The sequence below is a fragment of the Gavialis gangeticus genome, unplaced genomic scaffold, assembly GCF_001723915.1.
Source record: "Gavialis gangeticus isolate Ggan-Ray unplaced genomic scaffold, GavGan_comp1, whole genome shotgun sequence".
Classification (NCBI taxonomy): Eukaryota; Metazoa; Chordata; order Crocodylia; family Gavialidae; genus Gavialis; species Gavialis gangeticus.
The window spans coordinates 279,638-288,219 of NW_017729026.1; the positions used below are offsets into that span (position 1 = coordinate 279,638).

General features: G+C 41.2%; 1 long non-coding RNA gene across 1 annotated transcript in view; it reads left to right on the forward strand.

Moving 5' to 3' along the window:
• LOC109299742 overlaps positions 1 to 4,432 on the forward strand; it is a 10,051-nt gene extending 5,619 nt beyond the window's left edge. Inside the window, exon 2 of the long non-coding RNA XR_002097980.1 lies at positions 3,559 to 4,432. This is a non-coding gene — a long non-coding RNA (uncharacterized LOC109299742). The remainder of the gene's footprint in view (positions 1 to 3,558) is intronic.
• The last annotated feature ends 4,150 nt before the right edge of the window (positions 4,433 to 8,582 follow it).

An 8,582-nucleotide genomic window follows, 5' to 3' on the forward strand; every position in this document is an offset into this window, starting at 1 on the left:
GGGTCCAGAGGTTGGTGGCAAAAATTATAAAGTGATTGGAAGGCAAGCCATATGAAGAGAGGCTGAAGGAAATGGGCATATTCAGTTTGCAGAAAAGGTCTTTAAGAAGGCATATGATAGCAGTCTTCAAATATCTGAGGGGCTGCCATAAAGAAGAGGGAGAATACCTTTTCTCCCTTGCTGCCAGGAGCAGGCACCGAGGCAGTCAAATAAATTGTCTAGGGAAGTTGCAGATTTTCCATCATTGGAGGTGTTCAAGAAGAGGTTGGATAAGCATTGGTCAGGGATGGTCTAAGAGTAGCTACAGCTATGCTCTGCTATGCATATTTCCCATGCTTCTGGGTTTTGCTTGTTGCCACATGGGTCTGTGAGAACTTTTCCCCCTCCTGTTGCCACACACATCAGGAGATTCTTTCACCTTCCTCAGAAACATGAGGTCCTGGCTGCAGCAAAGGTTGGGGATTTTTACTTGGGTGTGCCAGTACTCCTGCTGGGACTAAAATCCATGACTGGAGGGTCTGACTAAAGGGTTTTGCCTCTCTGCTCAGGGTCACACTGATCATCACATTTGGGGTTAAGGATAAATTTTACCCCATGGTCAGATTTACACAGACTGTGGGAGTTTTACCCTGCTCTGTAGCAGGGGGCACAGCCCTCTTTCTTGGATCTCTCAAGCTCATTTTAACAAGCTGACAGGGACATAGGTTGTAGCTGTGTTGGTCTACGGACATAGGCAGACAAGGTTCTTTGGGTGAATCTGATATCTTGGTGAGCACACAGCAACTGCTGAAACTTCCTCAGCCTGATGAAGGGTTTTGAACCTGAAAGCTTTCTTTAAAATTGTTTTCCAACTATTTAAGTTGGTCTAATAAAAGATATCAGATTCACCCAAAGAACCTTGTCTGCCTTTTAACAAGCTTGGCAGCCACAGGGTATTGACTTCCATTGTCCCCCTGCTTTGCCAGATTTCGCTGCCTTATAGCTGTGCAATAGGGTTGATGTAGTTTTAGTATGGATTTGCATGAGATGGTTGAGGACAACCATCCTGCCTCAGGCCAGGGGTTGGGCTAGGTAACTTCCTGAAATCCCTTCTAGCCCTACTTTTCTACGATTCTGTGATTCTCAACTCTCAGGTAGTACCTTGACAACTAGCTAGCTTAATCTCTAAAAAAGTCAGGGGGGTGGGAAATTAACACATTTTCCCACTTGATGTGTGAGAAGAAAAGTAAGAATAAAGATATTTTGACTGTGGACCAGAGATGTCATCAACCTGATTACAGGTTATAATAGGCAATTGGTTATAACTGCTCACTTTAGCAAAATTGCTTATTATCTTCTCAGTTACTGGGAGGGAATACAGGTGTGTACCCATGAGTTTCTGTAAGTTTTTACTTCTGCTTGTTATTTTTCCTTGTGTAAGCATGGAAACCTAGCACTGGGAGCTAATGTGATACATGCACACACAAAATACAGCACATTATATTAGCTGCAGTTGGGATGGGACAGGGTGGAGTTTCCCTAGTGTGCCCTTCCCTAGTGTGCTGTGTTACATTAATATTATCACTCACAAGGAATTATTGAAACATGTCGGACTCCTCTTCATATCATGTTGTAGCATTCCTATATCCATTTCACTATTATCCATTTTAAAATGTCATTTCATGACATTCTGGGTAAATCAAATGTTAATTTCAGGCAAAATACTGCAATACAATTTCTAATGCCAAATTATCATTACAGGAATGTCATTGATTTCAGGGGAGTCCAGCAAGGTATAGATTTGGCCTGTTAACATTTCCAAGCAAGGGGCCTGAGAACACTCACTTCTGGCAGACAAACTTGATAGGCTTTTTTCAGAAACAGACAGGTAGATAAGGAAAATGAAGTGGACGCAGTTTATCTGGATTTTTAGGAAAGCCTTTGCACAGCAACATACAGAAAGCTTGTAGAGACTGGGTGAGTTTCAGTTGGCATCACTGTTCTCTACAGAGCTTGGTGAGTATTGTCTGGGTAATAATGCAATAAATATGGATAAAAAGCTGGCTGACAGATGAGAAACAACATATTATTACCAGTGGTGTTACATCAGAATATAAGTGGTATCAAGTGGATTTCCATAGAGCTTAGTGTTCTTCTGGGACTAGGCATTATTCTGCCTAGTCATTAACAAGCTAGGAGAAGAATATTATTTGACTGTCATCAAATTAAAACATGGTATTAAGTACACCAAGTGCAGAAAACTATTAATCAGACCCTGTGAAATGTTGTTGGATCAGTGAGGAATGAGATTTAACTTTAAAAAAGAGTGTGTATGATGATAAGACAGGTAAGGAAGCAAAATATACAGTGGTAATAAAGCCCTACCTTTTATGTTCATCTCCTGCTGAGACTCAGATGGTGTACTGTAGAAGGCTTAGAACTAGATTCACAAAAGGCTTTCTGTCTCTTTTCCTGTGGATATTTAATTTTTCATGTAGAGAATGTCATCACCTCTCTCCTTTGCTGTGAGAGAGGGCTAGCTTAAGTACCTAACTCCATAAGAGAGTCATAGCTGTGAATTGTGAATGGAGATATGCACCTGACTGGGCTATGGGGAGATGCCTCGTGCTCTGACGAGCTGGGCCTAAAACCCTATCTTCTCAGCATTTTCTACCAGCTGATTGAGGTGGCTTCTCACTCAGCCTTCTCGTGTTTATGGATCCCATTCACAGGCTCCCCATTCTCCCCACTGACTGTATGGAGAATCTCTGGATATCTAACTTGGCCCTGTGGATTCCATTAGGCAACAAGATGCCTAAAAAGTAGGCAATTCAATGATCTTTTTGTGGAGAGAGCCCCTTCAGATCCAGAGAGATCTGGTTTTTAGAGCATGCATGACCTGTTCCTCCTTAAGACCGGGTGTTTGTTTAAGGTATCTCCAGTGGAGTGCATCTGTGAAGGCACCCAACAATCCCTACTCATGTTTAAGGTTTAGACCTGTATACTTGCATGTCCTGCTGAAAGATGTTGAATACACACCTTGGATGGTTATTTTATGCTAGACATATTGTATTCCTACACAATTCATAGTGCCTATATAAAGTTATGCATGGGTGGGATGTAAAGGTTATTGCATCATGCCTTATAAATTCTCATGGTTTTAAAAACTTTCAAAAATTACACAGTAAAGGAGAGAAAAAATGATCTTGTGATTAAATCACAGGACTGGAATTCTTTTGATCTGAGTTCTGTTCAGCTATGTCATAGACTTCCTGTTTTACCGTCAGCAAGTTACAATTTCCCCATACCCAAGTTTCCTTCTCTGTAATGTGGAAATAAGAATGCCTACCTCATCGGGGATATAGACAGCTAAATTAATTATAGAGTTCTCATGTTTGCAATTTTTTGAGATTTAGTGGACAGAATAAGAGAGCAAATAATTGTTTTAATTATTATTGCTTATAATAATTATCAATACAATTTAGCCTTGGAATGTTTTGGCTTTCAAATGTTTATATATAAACTGTAATGTCTAGCAAGTTATCTCTTTAGATGTTATCTCTTCCTTTATTTCTCTAGGACTGTGATTACCCCGACGGCACCTACAGTAACCTCATTATTCTTAGACCAGATCCTCTGGGGTAAAGCCAGGATTGTTCCACTTACAGCATTTCCATTCAGTAAGAGCCACCTCCTACACACAGTGTCATCATGTTATTCTTCCAAGGACTGGGTCCAAAATAAAAGAAAATGTTGTCTGCCTTCTCTCTATCAAGGACACAACTCCTGTATTCTGTGTTTCACCTGGCTGCCTTTCAGTTGCCCCTTTTTTGAATCCCACTATTAGAATTTTAGTTTCCTCTTTGCCTCGTCATATCAACACCATTTGTCTCTGATCCTTATTTGTCCCCTTCCCTTTCCCTCCTCTTCCTCTGACATGTTCCTGTCCATAGTTTCTCCACCACTCTCTTTCTCCCTTTCTCCTTCCCTCCAGCCACTTCCATCTCTCTCACTCCTCTTAGCTCAGTCCCACACAAACCTCCAAACTCCTAACAAAGAACCCTTGAATTTAAATGAGTATATGATTATCTAGTGGGACCATTGACACATACACTCAGCAAACTAATTACCATGTGTAACTATAGTCTTCATTCATCTGACCATTTAGTTACTGATTTTTTGTGGCTGTCATTCACTGTGTTTTACCATAGCACAAGTGTACTATTGGGCCTAGTCTTTATTGTGGTCATATTACCATTGTAATTCCACTAAGGATTTACCACAGCACTACATACTTCCTATCCCATCCTTTTTAGGTCGCCAGTACAGTGTTTTCAGGGAAGTGGGGCATGGAGGGATGTGACTTGAGCAGAAACAGTCATTAGGGGCTGCCAGCAACTGGTATGACTCAGAGCTGTTCTACGCTAGACCCAGGAGCACTCCAGCAAAAAAACCCAACCCAACAAAAAAACTCCAAAGCTGAGAAAGTATAAATAGTTCTTTAGCATTAGTCACTGGGAGTAGTTGGGAATCTGACCCCATATCTCTTTATCTGTAAAGCATCTTCATCTTTTAAACACAGGCAGTGTTAAAATTATGGGGCGCCTGAGCCTCCCCATAAGAGATGAGACCCCTCCCCCCGTGGGTCAGTCAGCACCCCTTCTTTCCACCCCCCACAACAGTGGTGGGGCCCATGCACCACTGCACACAACCCCTGGCTTGCTCTGTGCCTTTCTAAGCAGCCCAGGTGGCAACGGTGGCAGTTTCTTCCAGCTGCCACTGCTGCTGGCCTCAGACCCGCGGTACTGGTAGAGACCCATGCAAACAGGCCCGAACCCGGCCAATTTTTTTTGCAGACCCCCCAAGTGTAATTTAAACCGTGGGCACAGGATGAATTATGATATAGTAAAGAGGAATTTTGTTTCATACTATCATTTTAATTAATATTTTTGCTTGCAAATGTATTTACAAACGGTGTCACAAGTACTAAGCTATGGTTTTTTTCTCTTTGAACTCCATCTACTTTATTGCCTGATGAGTTTTTTTCTTGCTCAGCATTTTGAAGATGGTTTGTAAACAGATGTGAGTGATGATGCTTGCAGACACCTGAAACAGGAGTAAATGAATTGGTGAGGATAGCAGTTAGGTTTCTCAGTGAGGCATATCATTTTTCTCTGTCAAGTTGGTGAAAGCAAAAGGGAAGATGTGTCTGAAAATTTCTGTTAATCATGCTTCTTTTATTCCCTTTTTTTTCTAAAATAGGTTTAATATTTTTATGATTTATTTTCATGATGTTGATCAGCATTTCATGTTCAAATACCATTGAATTTAAAGGCAATTCAAGTTCCTATCTTCAAATCCAAACTTCATAGTTATAACCCATGTCTACTTTTTTATCAAGTGTGACAGCCAGAACCAGAGGGATTAATAAGCAATAAATATATGCTTCTTAGAGGCATTTGGTATTTTGCCTAAATAGGTAATATTAGTTAATAGCTTGTAAGTTTCTAAACTGCAAATATAACTTGTCTGTCATAAGTTTAACCAAAATGATAAAATTTACTGTTCGTGGAACTGACTAGGCCCCATAGGAAAAGCTGTAGATGTCAGATTAACTGACCTAATGGTTTCTGCTCAGGGTTCAGCTTTAATGATAAAAAACTGGATCCAACTGCCTGGCACACCCAACACATTCCAGGAAAGCACATCCCAAGAAAGCATATTCAAATGAAACTAAAAAGGGGTTGGGGCTTAGGTGGAGCAATGCCAATTTCAAACCTAAAAGTGCTGCATTATAATTTGCTTATTGGATAAACCCAAGTCTGGGTACCAAACTTTTATGATAATTTTAACACCTTTCAATCCCACAGGGTAACAGCTATAGGGCAACATTATGAGTGGCTCTAAAGCCAACAGTTTAGCATAAGACTAGGTATAAAAAGCATGTGCATCAGGTAACCAGCAGGAAGGAGGGAACAGAACGGTCATTTCTGTTCCACACCCAGACCCTGGACTCCCGGTATGAGTGAGGATTGGATCCTGATCAAGGGACCTGCCATGGTAATCCCTCTGACAGTGTAGATCGGGGACACCTGACTTCGCTGGAATCACTTGACACACACCTGGCATTGAGGGACTATTGATAAGTTGCCAACCCATGTCTATCTTCCTGTTGTTTTGAACAGCCCAGTGGATAATACCCTTGGAGTGCTCAGTTGGCCTGCGACAGAATTGATCTATCTATCTGTTGTTATTATCTGTTATTTACTATTAGCTCTTTAATACTGCATTATCTGCTTATCGCATTTATCTTTCTGTTAACTGTTGTGTGTGTAAGCTATAATAAATTTGCCTTCACTTCGCTCCCAACTTTGCCTCCTTGATCCAAAACTGAATCAAGCAGCTCAGTTGGCCTGTGATAAAATTAATACACTCACAGTGCCCAGCTGGCCTGTGACAATCAAGCTGCTTGAATTATCTCATTTTCATTTTTTGCTAATATAACTTGTGTGTTTTGATCTCTTCTAATTTAAAAAACTGCCTAATTTTGTTCACAAAACCTTATTTAATAAATGTATGCTGGTTAAGTTGGGTAAGTGCTTCATAGTAAAACCAAGATAGTTTCTGAGCTGTTTATGTGGGAAATCCAAGTTTCCAATGGTCACTTTGAACCCTATTTTAATGATGAATATCCAATTTGTTTGTTTCAACAGCAAGTATAGATCTGTGAATGGAATAATTACTCATAAGTCAAGCACTGGGGTCACATGGCAGAGTTTGCCCTGATGTTACGTGAGTACAAGATCCCACAAACAAGATCTGTATGTTCTAATCATTTCAGTATACCCACTCCCTTTATAAGTTGCATAATCAAGGGCTTTAGTTAACTTGAGCTTTCTGCCTTCTTTTCCCTGTTAACAGGAGAGGAAAGATGATCCTGTGGTGCGGGCTGATTTGGAAAGCAGAAGACCCTGGTCTGAATTCCCTTTTCCCAACAAATGTCTTGAATTGCCCTGCACAGGTCATTCAGGTCCCAAACAGTGATTTCAATAGTGGTGAGCCAGCTAAATATCTTTGAGCCTTACTCTCTGTCCCTCTCCTCTCAAAATGGGTGCTGTGAGGACAAACACATTCCAGACTGGGGGGTCTATGATGGGAGCCATGTAAGTACCATTCATATATAGCAACCATATCCTGTTCTGTTTTTTTTTGAATTGGTAAATTCTGGAGGATAATACTATTGCTACTTTATATATATATTTATCCCCTTTAAAGAGAGTTTGGCAATGGCAATATGTAATATTCACTCATCCAGAATCAACAGGCAGCAGTTATAGCGTTAGTATTATTTTGGCATTTTCATTTACAATAACTGGCCTTGCCCTTCCAAAATAAAAATCTGATTTTGAATACCTAACCATGTGAAGTGAAGAGTTCCTGTGACTTCAGGGAGTGCATTTTTAACACAAGGTGACTTGTTATTTTCCCTACTATGAAATCTCTAGCAGGTAGTGCTTTGAAGAGTTACGAAGTGTAGACATAGAGGAAAGGAGCTGCAGTGTGGGAGGCCAAGAGAAAAAGAAAACAGATCAGAAGATTCTGAATAGAATAACTGTAATGATAATATAGTAGTCCTTCATTTATATTTATGTAGCACTGCCCCATTCTGTCATGCCAATTGATTTGCAAAAACACTTGAATAGATACAGCAGAATAAAAACACATTATCATAAGATGTCACAGTTTTAAAATATAAACACACTAAAGCCTGGCTGAATAAGCAAAGGAGACTGTTATCATTTACCGTGTTCTTTCACTGTCTATAATCCATATTTGTTGCATCATGTCAATCCAAAGCCCACATCTTGGAGGACAAAATGCATAAGCAGACCCTAGCACACATAAGACTCTAAAACACAGGGGCTGTGTCCAGATGAGTGTGGCCATGTGGTATGTGGCACCGCAGACCCATCTGCAGTGCTACACACTGCACATTCAAGCATTTCCCATACTACTACCTTGCAGCGTGGGGGTGTTTTTGAGTCCAAGAGATCCCCAGTTCAAAAAAAAACATGCAGAAAAAAGCACATGTGGAGGCAGCATGTGCTACCCAAAACCAGTGCCTGGCCAGCCAGAGCCACACTGCAGCTGCTCGCCAGAATCCCAGCTGCAGGAGTGCCACCATGGCTGCAGCTTCCCCAGCCTGCAGGATCCCAGGTAAGGCTGCTGGGTCCAGCACAGTTGGTGGCCCCAGCCTCCCCAACCCAACTCAAGGTAACCTACTGTGCACCAGAGGGCATGTGACATGGGTGTTCCCCAGGAACAACTAGCAGCGGTACAAGATGCGCCACTGCTAATTGTCCCCAGGGAACCAAACATACACACTCATCTGGATGCAGTCATAAGGAGCATTGCTGACTTACAGTGAGCTCCAGGTTGGTAGAGGGATAAGACTATATGAATCAACTGGATGGACATGATCTTTGAATGCAGCTCTCCAGGGAACTGGCTTTTTTTTAAATGTTTATCCATATCAGGCATTTATATCACTGAGTGCCTAATCCTTAGAGTATTCCTGTGAAGTAGAGAACTGTCGTTATCGC